Raw genomic sequence first — 19,027 nt, 5'->3', positions numbered from 1 at the left:
TAAGCATGAACACATACAATTAAAGTTACATCAAATAACTAGAGAAATCTACAGAGAATGTATCAAGAAACTATAAATGTCAGGTAAATAAATGAAAGTAAATACAGCTATTCCATGTCAACTGATAGAGAAGATGGTGCTTTTTTTTTTAATAGACTAGTTTTTATTATTTTTCAAAAGAATAAACATTTAACCTGGGTGTGATGTGCACCACAGGCTAGCCACTAGCATATCACAAAAACAGAAGGAGGTTATACTCCCTGGTCACAGCTAAGGCATATAGTATAAGCGGTCATGAGCAGAAGAGGGTTTCAATTAATTGAGATGCATGGCTGTACAATTGAGACTGAGTGCTGGTTGATAGCCCAGCCTGAAGCAGTCCACATATACCACCATCGTTAAGGCTAAGGGAGCATCACAGAAAATGAGCATAAAAAAATTGTAACAAGCAGAAGACACACCTAACAGCTGTGAAGCTCTTTGTTCAAGGTGTGACATAACTTACGTCATCCTGATTCCACCACAAGTGTTGCTGCCTGTCTCAGTCAGTCATGGATTGAGGAGGAACACATGGCTCACTAGTGCTTCCACTGCTGCTGTCTGTCCATGGATTCTGGGAAGAAACATCTTTTTCTTTTCTTCAGCCTTACACTTACAGATGACTTCACAACATCCCCATGGAACACCTCCACCTTCATGATGTAACAGACATCTCTGGTTAAACACAGCCCTCAAAAACAAAAGCCAACCAAAACAAACAAAAGCAAATAAACAAGAATATAATAAAAAAGTAGGAGTAAAATATTGTGTGGTAGGGAGGAGAGCAAGTGGGAACAACAGTCGTAAAAATACAACTGAATCAACAAATGATAGCAAGAAACCTAGGTATTAACACATAGAAAAATGAACTTGATCCTTACTTTTCACCATGTCATAAATTGAACTCCAAATGGATCAAGTATATCAACACAATATTAAAAGTAGACATAAAGAAAACAAAAAAAATGGGTAAAAATGACATGATTCAAAATAAATAATTCTCACAAGAAGAAAATCAAAAGTATAAATAACATTTTTTAAATGTTAATCATTGCTAACACCTAAGAAAATGAAAACTAAAAGCTCTTAAAAGGTTCACCACACTTGGCAAGAATATCTATCATCAAGCATTAAAAAACAGTAGACGTTGGTAAAACTGTGCAGAAGAGGAAAACTACTGGGAGAATGTGCTGGAACAGCCACTATGGAAGTCAGTGAAGATGTTTTTCAAAAGCCAGAACTAGAACCTACCATTGAAGGCAGCTACATTCCTCCTTGGCATATGCACAATTGACTCATGTTCCACAACAAAGACCTTTGCCCCGTCATGCTCAGGGTTACTGTGCCTACAAAACCTAGGAAGTTCAGTCAACCTAGACGTTCTTCAACAGATGACAGAAAACCAGCGCCTGTTCTAATGTCAAAATGGAAAATCAAATAATCTAGAAAAAAAAAAAAGAATACTGCAGGCAGGGAACAAATTTGGAATACTCACAATATATTCTGTAGAATCTTATTAAAAAGACAATGGTGTTAGAGGAGAAGGTTTATTTTAACCCATGAATATGTCCCAGCCCAAGGGTACACCTCAGACTTAAATGAAAGCCTGAGTTTATTACTGGTACAGAGGTAACTTAGTGGGAGATAATAATTTTAAATAATGGGACTGGAATAATTAGGGGTGTGTGTGTGTGTGTGTGTGTGTGTGTGTGTGTGTGTGTGTGTGTGTAGATTTGATGTTGCTGTGTACATAAATTAAGAGGAAATATGTCACAGAGGTTTAAAGTTGAGTTTGAAGCTCTGAGACCCATGTGTCTTAACATTACAGAAAATGTAGGTTATCTTAGGTTTAGTAATGAGTTTTTGGTGCAGCACTAAAACAAAGAGCATTAAAGGGAACAAAGTTAAATGGTCTTCACAAAAATTAAAGAATAAACTAGAGAATGAAAAGACAACCATGATGAAAGAATATTTTGAAATACATTAGCGATAATAACCTAAATAAACCTCAATTTTGCAAAGCAAAGAACTTGTAAGAATAAAGAAAATTCATTTAAGAATAAGTAAAATACCTGAACCCAATTACATCAAAGAAGAAACAGAAGTGATTACTATGGATATAACAGACGACTAACATAACTTGTTGGGTAAAGATGAGGCAGCCATGTGGGGCAATAGAGCCCTGACTAGAACGTGAGGAGTTCAAAGAGCTGAATGTTAGCTGCAGTGACTTTGTGGAGACACACACTTACTCATGAGATGGTACTAGAAATGCACTTTGTTTGGAGTTTTGTCACGTTTTACTGGCTAAACATAATTTGCTTTCAATTTATCTTTTTGTTGTAATTTATTATTTAAAACAGTTTTAAATTTAAATATATTTTGATCATGTTTCCCTTTCTCTAAGTCCTTCTATACACTCTGCTGTCCCCTACAACCCAACTTTCAGTTCTTTCCCCAAATCAAAGTTCTTTCTCTTCATTTAAAAAAAATGTGCATCAATTTATCCTTCTTCTACCACCTAGAGCATTTATTTTAAAAACAACATCACCTAAGTTGCCAAATAGTTTAGATAGAAGACACAAAAATGATGAAAATTTTGCAGATAGAGGATGTCACATAGAACAAATGTTTTTGAGAACAAGGGCTACACTTAATTGATAGTTTTTTATTTAAAAACAGAAATTATTTATTCATTTATTTATTTGTTTGTTTGAATGTTTATATAAACACAGGATCTTATGTATCCCAAGCAGGCTTCTGATTCCCCCTTGAGCATGTGAGCCTCGTGTGTGCACCTCTTCAGTCCTGGGAAGATGTGCACCAGCCTGCTGCTTCATGCCTGTTGCAGCAATATTCTACCAACTGAGCTATGTCCTCAGTTGTCAAAATTTTATTCTCTAACATATTAGAATTCACTTTTGATTTTAAAAAGTTTGCTTAGTGAGCTATTAGTGGGAAGAAAACGCTGACACTATCTGGTTAAAGTTGTTTTTATCAGAAAAACCCACTCTCTTGAGATTTTCAGTCAAGACAAGTTTCATTTCTACATTCTACATTCTATTTGGGAATTGGATTCCTATGTGCTGGTTCTGTACATTTATTAGGGTATTTTATTTTGATTACTTTTGTTTTTATTATTTAATTTTAAGATTATAATGACAACATTTGTTCCTTCCCTTTTCACTCTCCCAACCCTCCCATATACCCTTCTCCACACTCTTTCAAATGTGTAGTCTCTTTTCACAAATTCACACACATATGGTCACTTGAGTTTTCTCTTTTCAAACTTGCAACTCTTTTGCTAACTTCCTGTAGCTGGTACATATTTTAACAGCTTAACTAACATATATTTTTCATACAGTGCTTGTGTCTATGACCCTCCCCTAACTAGCCTCATCATACGAAGAGCTGTTGGAAATCCTTTCTCCTGCTCTTAGCATAGTCATCTAGTTTGTGATTTGATGACCAGTTTTCCATCGTGATGAATCAATTCTCCATTCATCTTTTGAAATTGTCAACCAAACTCGTAGATGGAGTGGTCCCAGAAGTGAATGACAGGTGAGAGGGGAATAGTCAGTCTATGCCAGGGGTGAAATTCCTAAATTCCTATGTGGTCAGTAGGCAAGCCAACAGTAAGCTGTCATAAATAAACATCCCTGTGCATAAGAACAACACTAAAGAAACTCATCTTTTATTTATATTTATAAACATACATTTATAAGGCTATACATACATATACTGTTCACATTCAAGAATTCTCCTGAAGTTTGAACTTTTCCTCTTTTCTCAGTCTATGTGGGGGGATATATAAACTTGTGGTGAGTCTGGGACATACCTCAGATTCAAACGAGATAAAGCAGCCTTTCTCATGCTTAAAAACAAACAAACAAACAAACAAACAAACAAAAACTCTTGGCTTTGTTAAAGTTAGAATTTCAGATTATTGCATTTTTTAATGATTTTATTTTTTAATTTGTTCACCTTATATCCCAATTGTAGCCCCCTCTCTGGTTGCTTAGAAATCCCACTCTCCTTCCCGCCTCCCCTTATTCACAGAAAGGAAGAGCCCTCCTCCCTTAACATCTGACCTCAGTCTGTCAAGTCTCGTCTGTACTGCCTGGATCCTCTTCCTCTATGGCCTGGCAAGGCAGCCTCACCAGGGGGAAGTGATCAAAGAGTGGGCACCAGAGTTCATGTCAGAGGTAGTACCCACACTATGGGATCCACAAAAAGACTATGCAGCCTATACACTACATCTGAGCATAAGGTCTGTGTCATCGTCATGCATAGTCCTTGGTTGGTGCATCAGTTTCTGCAGCAACCCCTTCTCCATGCAGATTTGTTGGCTTTCCTGTTCCCTCCAGGTCCTTCTATCCCCCAGTTCTACCATAATACTCCCTGCTCTCCACACCAAAGTTTGGCTGTGATTCTCGCACCTGCTGTGATCCCCTGCTAGGTGGAGTCTTTCATGGGGCCTCTATGGTAGCCTCCTGCCCATTTCCTTCTTCTTCTTCCTTCTTCCTTCTCTTCAACTGCTTCCGGTGTCTACTTTATTTGCCTTTCGGAATGAGAATTAAACATTGTACCTGGGGTCTTCCTTGTTATTCAGCTTTTTGGGGGTCTGTGTACTGTAGTGTGGTTACCCAGAACTATGTGGCTAATATATGCTTATAAGTGAATATATACCATGTCTGTTTTTCATGGTGTAGGTTACCTCACTCTGCATGATTGATTCTACTTCCATCCATTTACCTGAAATTTTATAGATTTTCCTGTTTTAATAGCTGAGTTTAAGATAACTCAAGTGACAGCACATGAGTCAGGGACATGGAGAAAGGGGAACACTCTGTCACTGATGTGGCGGTGGGGGGGGGTGCAAATGTTTACAACTATTTTGGAAACCAATGTGGTGCTTTCTCAGATATTGGGAATAGTTATACCTCTAGACCCAGCTATATCATTCCTGGCCATATACAAGAAAGATGATCCACCATACAATAGGATATTTGCTAAACTATATTCTTAGAAGCTTTATTCATAATATCCAGAATATGGAAACAACATATATGCCCCTCAACTGAGGAATCCATAAATAAATCATGGTACATTTACACAATGGCATATTACTCAACTTTCTCATACGTTTATTATTCATTCTACAGTCTAGAAGAGTTTCAAGAAAATGTGTGTTAAGTTCCATGAATAACAATGTGTGGTGCCCCATATTTGACCACTTCCCCTGAATGGGGAGGCCAGGTGGCACTCAGAGGAAGGATAGCAGGATACCAAGAAGAGACTTGATACCTTATGAGCAACTACAGGGGGAGGAGGTACCCCTCAGTCACAGTCATAGGGGAGGGGAGTAAGGGGGAAATGGGAGGGAGAGAGAAATGGGAGGATACAAGGGAGGGGATAACAATTGAGATGTAACAAGAATAAATTAATAAAATAAAATTAAAAAACAATGTGAATTATGTTTAGAGAGTCTATCTATAACAAAACAGCAAGGAAATACCATAAAATCTACATATTTTCCCAGTTTGGGCATGACTTTAGATTCTTTAATGTTCAATTGAAGCATAGAAAGTTGACGTACATGCTCATAAATCTGTGTATTCACATATATATATGTATATATGTAGATAAATATAGATAAGATAGATAGACAGAAATATAGAGAGATAGTTAGATAGATGATAGATATTTCAGAAACTAGTTTACAAATTTGTATCCATTATAGCAGTGTTTAATCCCACAAAAGTGTTTCTGTAAAGATATTCTGAGCAAACCTCTAACACAGAGGTTGTTCAGAAAACAATTAATTAAATTAAAACAAAGATGATAAATATTATAGTTTCATGATATGTGACTGACTCCTTTATGCTCAAATTCTGTCATAGTATGCCATAAGAATTAGAATATGTATATCATTTTAATCTAGTTTTAATTCACTTAATGAGTCATTTTTATAACTTCAATAAGAATGATCCTTAGTGAATATATATATATATATATATTCATATATACAAGTACATTATTTGCTTTGAAGGTGACCAAAGATAAATAATGCAAACCATTTTTCATTGATATTTCTGTCCAAATTCATAACTACAGTGAGAACACAATGAATTATTCCTAAAGATATACTTAACAATATTCAAATGAAAGATATTTGTTAACTTTTACTTCCTTGGTGTTGACTTGTTCTCTTCATCTTATCTTTGCTTTCCTTTAGAACACATGTCTCATGTTATTCAAATGATGGTTTTAGAAATCACAGGACAAATATTTCCTTCTCTGTATGCAAGTGTGTTCTAATGATCCTCTGATGCTGGCTTTGGCCAATCTGTGCAATCATGACTAATACAAATAAGACCAGCTGGTCCAATGTTTGGAGACTCAGAGATAAATAGTGAGGACAGCAGTAAGGTTGTTAGAATTTGATTATTTAGTGAGAATAACCAGATTTCTTCTATGCCTTCATAACAATGACATTTTAGACGGCAGGGCCAGAAGGGCTATTAGGCCAATCCTTGAGGCAGGACTGCAATAGAGGACTTGTCCATCTGTACATAAGACAGAGGGTAAACATCAATGGACAGGAATTCCCAATTGCTTTTGTTTTCTCTTAACTCTGAACACATTCCAACCTGTATCCCAATACACCTGGAAGCAAATCAGAAAACTATGTCAATTACATGGGAATTAATTTCTAAAATTTCAACACTGTCCTCAGTGAATGGATGGATTTATTGAGTTTGCCTTCAAATATATGATCTTGTCTGTGCTCAAAAACTATCTAACTACTAATCAAGCTTAGTCAGAAAGAAAAAGAATCCCCATTAATAATCTGGCGTGAATCATTGTTTCAAAGGGGCCATCCGTTCCAATTCATACTGAAAGAATCACAAATGCTCAGACGTATAGTATTTTTATTAGTCGGCCATTATTTCAGGTAGTCTTGCTGATAAAGAAAAATCTTTACCTGTTTTATTTTATGGCTTCTGAGTTTTCATTCTGCCATATGGGTTCTTACCTAATAGCCAAACAGATTGTGTCTGTGACTACAAAGCAAATTGAATTGGAGACTTGAACATTAATCTCCAGGCCATATGTGTATGTTGTCCTAAGCAAATATGACAATAGCACCTAGCTATCATTGCATGCCATTTATATAATGACAGATGTCTATCTCTATTGATTCATCTATGCATCAGTTGTTTTCTAAGTGGTATTTGGTTACTGATGTCAGAGTCACTAGCTACTGTGTTAAACGCACACTCCAGTTTCCTGTCAGACTCAACACTGTCAGGATTGCTGCAGTTGAACTAAAGATCATCTCAAGTTTTAACAAATACTCCTCTATAGACTCCCATAAATAGTAAATGCTGAAAATAAAATTCCTCATAATAAAGTGTCTCAAGAGGAGCTAAACAGTGATTATTGCTGAATGTGGATGAAAGGTACAAAAGATATTACTGTCTCCTCGTATTTGTATGTGCATAAAATAGCAGCAATAGCGCAAACATTAAGGTACAAATAATGCAATTGTTTCTTATTTTCTTTTTTTTTCCCCAGGCAGAGTGTATTTCGAAATGTCTGTGGACTTGCTTGTCAAGATTTGGTTGGCTGGTCAGGAAAGAGTGATGCTACCAGACAAGGGAGCCAGAAGAAGCTCCATTGGTCTCCTCGTGGAACTCCTGGCCCCTCCAAGTCCCTCGATTCCCCAACACTTCTATAAGATTCCCTGTGCCCCACCCTAGAGTTTGGCTGTGTGTCTCAGCATCTGCTTTGATCCCCTGCTGAGGGGATTCTTTCAGAGGACCTCTATGGCAGCTCCTTTCCTCTTCCTTCTCTTCAACTGCTTCCAGTGTCTATTCCATTTGACCTTCTGAGTGAGAATTAAGCATCCTCCCCAATGTCCTCCTTTTTATTTAGTTTCTTTATGTCTGTGTCTTTAAGTAGTGTGGTTATCCTGTTTTATTTGGCTAATATCTGGTTATACATTAGTATATTCCTTGAATGTCTTTCTGGGCCTTGGTTTCCTCACTCAGGATGTAAGACTCCTAGCTATCAACCAAACATATACTGTGTTAGTTGTAAAGGCCCTCCTTAGTTGGCTATAAATTTGTCATCATCTCTCAAACACCTACATTGACCAAAAAGAAGAGGTTCAGGTTTATTTTCTAAACATGTAGTGAAACACAGAATAAAAAGAATAATCATATAATTTAGTAATGATGCATAATAATGAAGCAATGAAATGTGACTGATGAGAAGTTAATCAATACAACTCATCTCGCTAAAACTTAGTGATCTACATGAATGCTGTGAAGTATGATTTTTCTTCTTAGTCCAAGTAACATTTCTTATGAATATCTGTTAACCAATTAATCAGATAAAAAGAAAAAGGTATATTTGCTTCTGTACATTTCAATACTTTTCTTAAGAAATATAATATTCTTATTAAACACTGGAGACACATGAAGAAATAATAAATTAAAACATCATGGAACTATTGTATTATTTAATAGTAGGGTACATGTAACAATGCTAATCTACAAAATAGAAATTTAAACAATACATAAAACATAGAAATATATACACAAGAAAGAAAAACTATGCTCAGAATTCAGTGAATGAAGCAGAACGCTCTTGAGTTGTTCCAGGTGTGAAAGATTTCATGTCTGTGTTTAACTTTTCCACAAGGAGCTGTTGTAATTCTCAGTAATCTCTGAGAAGCTGTAACCAATTATCTCAGTCAACCGCAGGTCCGTAGGTAGTCCTTTAGCCCCTACTGGGAAAATGATGTTGAATCTCATGTGTACTCTTGAATTTCTCCAAAGAATATTGGACTCTCATGTTACTCTACTCCTCAAATATCTTGCCAGCAGTCTCACTTGTAAAACTCTGACTTGGATTTACTGAGAAAATGAATTGTGGGAAATGTAGTTCTCAAGACCTCTGAAGGACATAAGGGGAATGGTGCAACAGCCAATTTACAATCTACCAAAGAAACATGATGTGACACTAACAATCATTTTCTGGATAACAGAACTGGAATAGAGAAGGCTTTTATACTTTCATTCATATTTCTTTTAGTTTCCAAGTACTTCACAGAGCATATTGATATTACCAGAAATGATTCTAATTTTTACTGAGTAGAATATTTGGTATTGAATCTGAAGATAATCTGGATCTTTTCTTGTTAGGAGGAAGCATGTTGGCACCTCAGAGATATCTTGTTTACTTCCTGAAAGGAAAAATAATATTATCTGTGCCTGTGCATTTTCTAGGTTTTGTCACTATGACAAAATGCCTTTAACAGAATAATCATTTTTTAAAAAGCCCATTTTGATCGTAGTTTTGTAGGTTCAAATGTATAGAGGAGACAAAAATTCTGTTCTTGGCCATGCCATAACTTAGTAGAGACTGTGGGGCAAGGGAGCAAACAGAAGATCAAGGTAAAGATTTCATCTCAATCCAGGAAAACAAAATGAGAGATAGAGGAACGGTAAATGCTGCGGTGTCTTTAAATGGGAAAGGATTGTACTTGATGTTTTACAAATAGGAAGGTTCTGTACAAAACTGAAATATTTTCTCCAGAGAAGAGAAACCTCAGGAGCCCATTTGGGGAATAAGGGAGAATAAAAGTTCACATGATGATTGACGGTCCCTACCTAACAGTGAATAAGATGAGTAAAGAGTCACTTCAGAAGGAAGGAGAAAATATACACTATAGATATATTGTGGCAAATATTTTAACATCATACATACATACATACATACATACATACATACATACATACATGCATACATACCCATTAGGCCAGATTTCTTTGTAAGTAATTGCTCTTAATTTGATTGAACTCTTACTCACAGAGCCTTACTGTAGGAGTCAGTGGCAGGAAGAGGAACACCAATCATTTCATATGCTGTTGTTAAAAGTATAAAAGAAGATGGAATCTCAGCGTTGTTTTGACTTGCATTTCCCTGATGATTAAGGAGGTTGAGCATTTCTTTAAGTGTTTCTCAGCCATTTGATATTCCTCTGTTGAGAATTCTCTGTTTAGTTCCATGCCCCATTTCTCGATTGGGTTATTTGGTTTGGTGGTATTTAATTTCTTGAGTTCTTTATATATTTTGGGAATAGGGCTTCCTCAAGACCCAGCTATTCCACTCCTTGGAATATACCCAGAAGATGCTCCAGCACACAGCAAGAAAATTTGCTCAACCATGTTCATAGAAGCCCTATTCATAATAGCCAGAACATGGAAACAGCCTAAGTGTCCCTCAGTAGAAGAATGGATAAAGAAACTGTGGTACATATACACTATGGAATACTATTCAGCTATTAAAAACAAGGAATTCCCAAAATTTGTGGATAAATGGATTGAGCTAGAAATGATCATAATGAGTGAGTTAACTCAGAAGCAGAAAGACTCAAATGGTATATATTCACTTATATCTGCATATTAGCCCAACGGGCATGTCCCACGAAAGCCTTCACTTACCAGGAAACAGAGACAGAGGAGAGGACATTCTAGTGGGACTCTAGATGTGAGATTCATGAGAGAAGGGCAAAGTAGAAGGACCCAGAGGGTCCTAGGAGCCTACAAGTAGAACATTATGATGGGCAGATTTGGGCACAGGGGTCCCACTCAAACTAGGCACCAGACAAGGACAATACAGGCGGTAAACCTTAAACCCCTACCCAGATCTAGACAATGGACAGAACACTCTCCACAGTAAAGTGGAGAGTGGGATATTACATTCTCACACACTCTGGTGCCTCACCTCTGACGATGTCCCCTGGATGGGGAGACCTGATGGCACTCAGAGGAAGGACAGCAGGTTACCAAGAAGAGACTTGATACCCTATGATCATATAGAGGGGGAGGTAATCCCCCTCAGGAACTGTCATAGGGGAGGGGAATAAGGGGAAAATGGGAGGGAGGGAAGAATGGGAGGATACAAGGGATGGGATAACCATTGAGATGTAACAAGAATAAATTAATAATAAAAAAATGGAAAAAGAAAAAAAAATTAAAAAAAAAATAACCACTAAAAAAAAAAAGGATAAAAGAAAATATAAAGGATTTGAATGTAGTTGGTGGAAGTTTAATGTCCTAAGTGTGCATACAAAATTACTTTTGGATAATTATGCATCTTCATACATTGTGAAGTGCTATTGTAGTAGGTGCGTGCCACCCCTCTGAGCTTCAAGAATTCATATTGAAATTCTAGGTGAGGGCTCAGAAAGGGGTTAGTTAGCCATTTGAAGTCTCAGACTATTTACCTGTAAGGGAAAAGTGTTTGATTACATGTTTTGAAATTTTCCTACCAATTCAGACAGGCTGCATCCTTGAACACATCACAGCCAGTGCTTCGACAAAATCCCATACTTGGAAATGCAATCTCCAGTCCCCAACCAGGCATACTACGATCATCTTTCTGCTCTATTGCCCTTAGGCACCAACTCAAAAATGTCCAACCTTCTTCTCTTAGTCAGAGTTCATCAGCTCTGTGTTTCTTCCATATCTAATATGATACATAATATGTGCTGCCGTGACGGTGTGAGCTAATGAGGTGGTAGCTTGCCAGATGGCATATTTGCATTTTAACAGGAGCCTTCCGGAAACAATGCCCTAGTACAAAGGAGTGCTTTAATTGGTGCTACTGTTATCAGACAAGGTAGGCCTTCTGAGGAGAAAGACCACAGATAATGAAAGATAAGCCAGTCAGTTTTCCAAGCGGAAACTATTCTTATTTTAGATACATAATACATTGCCAAGAGAGAATTGTTTATGTTATTAAGGTGTTTAAGCAACCTCTTAAATGGAAGAGTTTTTTGCTTGTTTGTTTGTTTGTTCTTTGCTTTAAATTCTCACACTTTCCTGAAGCCAGTAGACTAAAGAATTGAAATAAATGTCCCACAGATTAAAGGTGCTAGGCTACAGCTAATGTAACAGTCAACCAATAGACATATCAGCTTGTGCACAAAAATGTGTTCATTACACACTGCCACTCATTTTGGTGAACAGACTAAGATTTATATATGAGCTGAAATGAAACTTTAAACTCTGATGGAAAATTAACACTATTACAAAGGAAACTGAATTAAAACTCAGGGCAAATGGAGCTAATTACTAGTAAGTTAATTTAGCATACATATAAATCTAAGTTAACTAGTGGCAGATGACACTCTCTAGTCCAGTACTTAAATAAGACATCTATTTCACATTCTCTATAGCCCAGGGAATAGTGAAAAGATGAGTTGAAAGGTCTATTGGAACCAGGGAATTGAGAAAGTGTTGTTTTGTTAACATTAGATATATATATATATATACAGAAATATGTAGATACTGCCTGAAGAGTCTGATTTTTTTTGTTGTTGATGTTGTTGTTGTTGTTTTAGTTCATATGGTTTCAGAATTGATGAGTCTGTATTAGAAAATCTATAAGAGGACTCAGCCCTGGGAGAAGCTATGAATTAGAGAGCATTGACTAGTTGTTTTTGTTTTGTTTTGTTTTTGTGGGGTTTTGTTTTGTTTTTAAAGTTTATTAATTTATTCAGATTACATCTCAATTGTTATCTCATCACTTGTATCCTCCCGCTTTCATCCTATTCCCGTCCCCAAGTCTATGACTGATGAGGACACGCTCCCCAACTATATGGTCATAGGCTATTAAGTCGCATCCTGGTAGCCTGCTTATTCTTTCTCTGACTGGCACCAAACCTCCCCACCATAGGGAAGTAGTCAAATATGTGGCACCAGAGTTCATGTATTGATAGATTTTAGCATTTCATATAAACATGGATATGAAGATCTCATAGGCAGAGAGTATTTTCAGAAGATATCTGTAAAGCTTTCTCAATGTATAAATTCTGTTCCTTAGTCATGTGTATTTTGAATGATATCATATTAGTTTTCAAATTTACTTCATAAACTTAACTCTAGGGCACTAACTCATCAGTGTATGACCTGTGTATAGTAATTTCTCCTAACAATTTGTTTCACTATTAAATATGTTTTTATTTTTATGTATATATTTACATATTGTTGCACATATATACAATAAACTACCTACAGCAAGAAGAACCATGAAACAATCGGGAATTATATAAAGGGCTCTAAAAGAGGGCTTGTCTAGTTCCAGACCCTCAGCCCAAGAAATTTTCTGGTGTACTAGCCACCTTTCCTGGGTAATTAATTTCTCTTTCTCCTCTTTCCCCAATCTTCCTCCATCTGAAAATGTGGAAGCCTAACTCCAGATATTGGTGCCATGAACCTCCTTTGTGCTTGAGCCCACTTTCTTCATATATCCCTTCCTCCTACCCCTTCCTCCTATCCCTTCCTCCTACCCCTTCCTCCTATCCCTTCCTCCTATCCCTTCCTCCTATACCTTCCTCCTACCCCTTCCTCCTATCCCTTCCTCCTACCCCTTCCTCCTATCCCTTCCTCCTGTCCCTTCCTCCTATCCTTTCCTCCTATCCCTTCCTCCTACCCCTTCCTCCTACCCCTTCCTCCTATCCCTTCCTCCTATCCCTTCCTCCTGTCCCTTCCTCCTATCCCTTCCTCCTATCCCCTTCCTCCTACCCCTTCCTCCTGTCCCTTCCTCCTATCCCTTCCTCCTATCCCCTTCCTCCTACCCCTTCCTCCTATCCCTTCCTCCTACCCCTTCCTCCTGTCCCTTCCTCCTACCCCTTCCTCCTATCCCTTCCTCCTACCCCTTCCTCCTACCCCTTCCTCCTATCCCTTCCTCCTGTCCCTTCCTCCTACCCCTTCCTCCTACCCCTTCCTCCTACCCCTTCCTCCTGTCCCTTCCTCCTACCCCTTCCTCCTATCCCTTCCTCCTATCCCTTCCTCCTATACCTTCCTCCTACCCCTTCCTCCTATCCCTTCCTCCTACCCCTTCCTCCTATCCCTTCCTCCTACCCCTTCCTCCTACCCCTTCCTCCTACACCTTCCTCCTACACCTTCCTCCTATCCCTTCCTCCTGTCCCTTCCTTCTATCCCTTCCTCCTACCCCTTCCTCCTACCCCTTCCTCCTACCCCTTCCTCCTATCCCTTCCTCCTATCCCTTCCTCCTGTCCCTTCCTCCTATCCCTTCCTCCTACCCCTTCCTCCTATCCCTTCCTCCTATCCCTTCCTCCTATACCTTCCTCCTGTCCCTTCCTCCTACCCCTTCCTCCTACCCCTTCCTCCTACCCCTTCCTCCTACCCCTTCCTCCTATCCCTTCCTCCTATACCTTCCTCCTATCCCTTCCTCCTACCCTGCCTCCTACCCCTTCCTCCTATCCCTGCCTCCTACCCCTTCCTCCTATCCCTTCCTCCTAGCCCTTCCTCCGAGCCCTTCCTCCTGTCCCTTCCCCCGATCCTTTCCTCCTATCCCTTCCTCCTACCCCTTCCTCCTACCCCTTCCCATCCTATCCCTTCCTCCTATCCCTTCCTCCTCCTTCCTCCTATCCCTTCCTCCTACCCCTTCCTCCTATCCCTTCCTCCTACCCCTTCCTCCTATCCCTTCCTCCTATCCCTTCCTCCTGTCCCTTCCTCCTATCCCTTCCTCCTACCCCTTCCTCCTATCCCTTCCTCCTACCCCTTCCTCCTATCCCTTCCTCCTACCCCTTCCTCCTATCCCTTCCTCCTACCCCTTCCTCCTATCCCTTCCTCCTATCCCTTCCTCCTGTCCCTTCCTCCTATCCCTTCCTCCTACCCCTTCCTCCTATCCCTTCCTCCTACCCCTTCCTCCTACCCCTTCCTCCTACCCCTTCCTCCTGTCCCTTCCTCCTACCCCTTCCTCCTACCCCTTCCTCCTACCCCTTCCTCCTATCCCTTCCTCCTATCCCTTCCTCCTGTCCCTTCCTCCTATCCCTTCCTCCTATCCCTTCCTCCTATCCCTTCCTCCTATCCTTTCCTCCTATCCCTTCCTCCTATCCCTTCCTCCTACCCCTTCCTCCTACCCCTTCCTCCTATCCCTTCCTCCTATCCCTTCCTCCTGTCCCTTCCTCCTATCCCTTCCTCCTACCCCTTCCTCCTACCCCTTCCTCCTATCCCTTCCTCCTATCCCTTCCTCCTATCCCTTCCTCCTATCCCTTCCTCCTGTCCCTTCCTCCTACCCCTTCCTCCTACCCCTTCCTCCTATCCCTTCCTCCTATCCCTTCCTCCTACCCCTTCCTCCTATCCCTTCCTCCTATCCCTTCCTCCTGTCCCTTCCTCCTATCCCTTCCTCCTACCCCTTCCTCCTATCCTTTCCTCCTGTCCCTTCCTCCTATCCCTTCCTCCTATCCTTTCCTCCTGTCCCTTCCTCCTACCCCTTCCTCCTACCCCTTCCTCCTATCCTTTCCTCCTGTCCTTTCCTCCTATCCCTTCCTCCTACCCCTTCCTCCGGTCCCTTCCTCCTACCCCTTCCTCCTACCCCTTCCTCCTACCCCTTCCTCCTACCCCTTCCTCCTATCCTTTCCTCCTATCCCTTCCTCCTGTCCCTTCCTCCTATCCTTTCCTCCTATCCCTTCCTCCTATCCCTTCCTCCTATCCCTTCCTCCTATCCCTTCCTCCTACCCCTTCCTCCTATCCCTTCCTCCTATCCTTTCCTCCAATCCCTTCCTCCTACCCCTTCCTCCTATCCCTTCCTCCTGTCCCTTCCTCCTACCCCTTCCTCCTACCCTTTCCTCCTATCCCTTCCTCCTGTCCCTTCCTCCTACCCCTTCCTCCTATCCTTTCCTCCTGTCCTTTCCTCCTACCCCTTCCTCCTACCCCTTCCTCCTATCCCTTCCTCCTTCCCCTTCCTCCTTCCCCTTCCTCCTACCCCTTCCTCCTTCCCCTTCCTCCTACCCCTTCCTCCTACCCCTTCCTCCTACCCCTTCCTCCTATCCCTTCCTCCAATCCCTTCCTCCAATCCCTTCCTCCTGTTCCTATCTCTTCCTCCTATCCCTTCTTTTCCCCAATGCGTCTTCATCTGAAAGTCCATGAGCCTATTCCCTGACTTATGATAGGGAACCCTCTTTTATCAAGAGCATTTTTGCCTGGCTAAGCATTAGACCTGTGGTTTTAACTATAATTCCCCACTCTAATTAAACAGCTCATCTGTCAGTTTTAGTTGGCCTAGTTCAGGTTGTACATATCCTATGCGGGCCTAACCTAAAGAAGGCCAGATTATCACGTTAGACACATAACCAAAGAGAGAAGTCCAACTTCCTACGTCAAGTAACTAAACAACATGAGTGAGCAAAACAGAATATTTTCCATTAAACCACTACCTCTATAGAAATGTCCTATGATGAAAACTACCTTGATGGATGTCAGTACATAGGATTTAAAAGGAAAATTATAAGCTTTATCAAACAATTCAATAAATTTGAAGAAAATACACACAAACCCTTCATTTAACTCGCAAAGATAACAACAAACACTTAAGTGATGCCCGGGAAAATACAAATACATACCTGAATGAAGTAGCAATGATAACTCTGTACTTGAAAAATTAATTCAATTAAGAAATAGAAAGATTGAAGTGATCACAATCTGAAATATTAATGGAATTGAAAAACTCAGTATGCCAATTACTTCAGGGAAAAGCCTTACATGTAAAATGAATCAAGCAGAAGATATACTTGAATAGAAAGTCGTGAATCTAAACAAAATTACGAGCATTATTTTACAACACAGAATAAGAGCACATAGGAAATGTGAGACATTATCAAATGTCAACATCTTTGAATTATAGAGATAGAAGATGGAAAGAGCTTCCAGATTAATGACATAGAACAAATTTGTTAACAATGTTATATAAAAAACAAGAAGCACACAAATGCTAAATAGAAAAACCAAAAAGATACACACCTCACAGACTATCATACTCAAGTATTGAATATACAGAACACAGTACAAACATTGAATATTGGAGAAAGGAAAACACAAGTTATATATAAAGAAAAACCCATCAGAATAATGCCCATTTTTTAATGGAAATTCTAAACACCAGAAGAGCAATAAAAATATACTCCAAATGTTAAAATACCAGGAAGGCCAACCTAGACATCTGTACTGGTAAAACTATCTGCCGTAATTGAAAGGAAAAAAGTTTAAGTGATCCAAACAGTCTTTAAAAATGTATATCAAGAAACAAAATGCTGAAATCAAAATTTTAAATGAAAGAGAGAAATAAGTATGGAAAAGAGACTCTAGAATTACAGATGCTGCTCTCTTAGACTTTTTCAGGAGTATTCTTCCTTCTGATGAATGATAAATGAGACAAACTCATGGATCCACATGGAAGCTAGAATCAGTAATATATAAATATCTTTCTTAAACCAAATATCTATACTATCCACATAAAGGCTTAAGAAACATTGGGAAAGGATGGCAAATTAATTTAAGAAGTGGAGTACAGGGACCATCCTGAAAAAAAAATGTCATCTTCCCAGCAAGGCATAGCCCTTGCAACCATAATCACACACGATCTGTGATGTCTTTACTCAGTCAACAAAAGAATTGGCCTGTCAACACTAAGGCCTGGATATGAAAGAGACTCAGTGGGTCCTATCCCTCCATGAAGTAGGATAAAGTTAAAAAGACTAATTATTAGATAGTGGGTTTTGTAATTATTCATTTAGTTATTTACCTAAAGCACTCTTTGTACAAAAAATATTTTCACTTGGCACTTGGAACAGAATGACCAGGAGATGTAGCTGAAACCAGGGCTCCTTGCTCTTAGCACCCCACTCACTGCCACGTACACTTCTGTAAAGTCTTTCTTCCTTTACCAAACCAACCTGTGATTTTTAGAATATAAAATAAGAATGCAAACTGGACCCAGGAATCAAAGCCTTTCTGGAATTATCCTGGCTTCAGCACACCAGTGATATCTCCTTTTTTTCCAAACTCATTGGATTTGGGGTACTTATTCCAGAAATATTCCTGCAACAATAGATTTAGAAAGTAGACAAATCATATTGTCAATTGTATACCCACTTGTGACGCCACCAGTCTCTCAATATATTTGATAAAGTCTCCAGCAAGAATCATGTCACACTATGCTAATAATCAGTTATTGTACTGTGCTTCACCCAGAAGACAGGAAGTATACACTTCAAAGTCTTTAGTTTACTCAAAATGGCCGGTCCATGATAGTACACTTGATTGTTGCACTGTTGAGACGTTTGGCCATTTAGCTTCCTGAAGAAGTTTGTGACATTATTGAACACATTGATTGCTTTCATATGAATAACATTATTTTCAAAGCACAGACACTTTCAAAGTAGAATGATCACTTTCTTCTTTACTGACACATTAGTAACAACAGAGTTACCAACATGAATTGTCTTATCAAGTTCTGAATTAATTCTGTGATAATAAGCATTGAAGACATGCCAAAATTTCATTTGTTTCACCTTGTGTTGGAAAAAAAAAGAGCTAAAAGTACAAAGAATCCAAGTGATCCAGATAAGGAAGTATCAAATGTCCAATTGCTGTTTGTACAATCTGTAATATGTAAGAAGGTGAAGAACTGAATAGTGTAAGACCTAGTTGCTTGAGCAAAATGCTTTTATTTTTAGCCAGAACCCTGTTAAGAGTTATTAAAACAACAATAGAATAAATATATTTAAGATTCTGTCATAATGCATCATTTATACTTCAGTGTCATTCCAAACTCTGCAGAACCGTTGGGCAGTTTTTTACAATATTCTATAGTGTGATGGCTGCAGCTGTAAAATAATTGTCTGGAGAGTTATATTACTTTTACTATAGAATCCCACATGTAACTGACAGAACTAGAATTCAATTTTAATTCTTTGATATGGCTTTCAGAAGCCATACATCTATGCTTAGCAAACTGCTGAAATTTGGTATAGAGATAGTCTAAGCAACAGTCTCTGGAACAGGCTCAATAAATATATGTAATTAATATGATATCCACAAACATAAACTAGGACAGCACAACTCAAGTTCTTACTGTGTACAACTGATAGTGAGCTTAACTT

The sequence above is a fragment of the Acomys minous genome (assembly GCF_964271855.1).
Source record: "Acomys minous genome assembly, chromosome: 1".
Taxonomy (NCBI): domain Eukaryota; kingdom Metazoa; phylum Chordata; class Mammalia; order Rodentia; family Muridae; genus Acomys; species Acomys minous.
Note: the sequence above shows the minus strand (reverse complement) of the source record.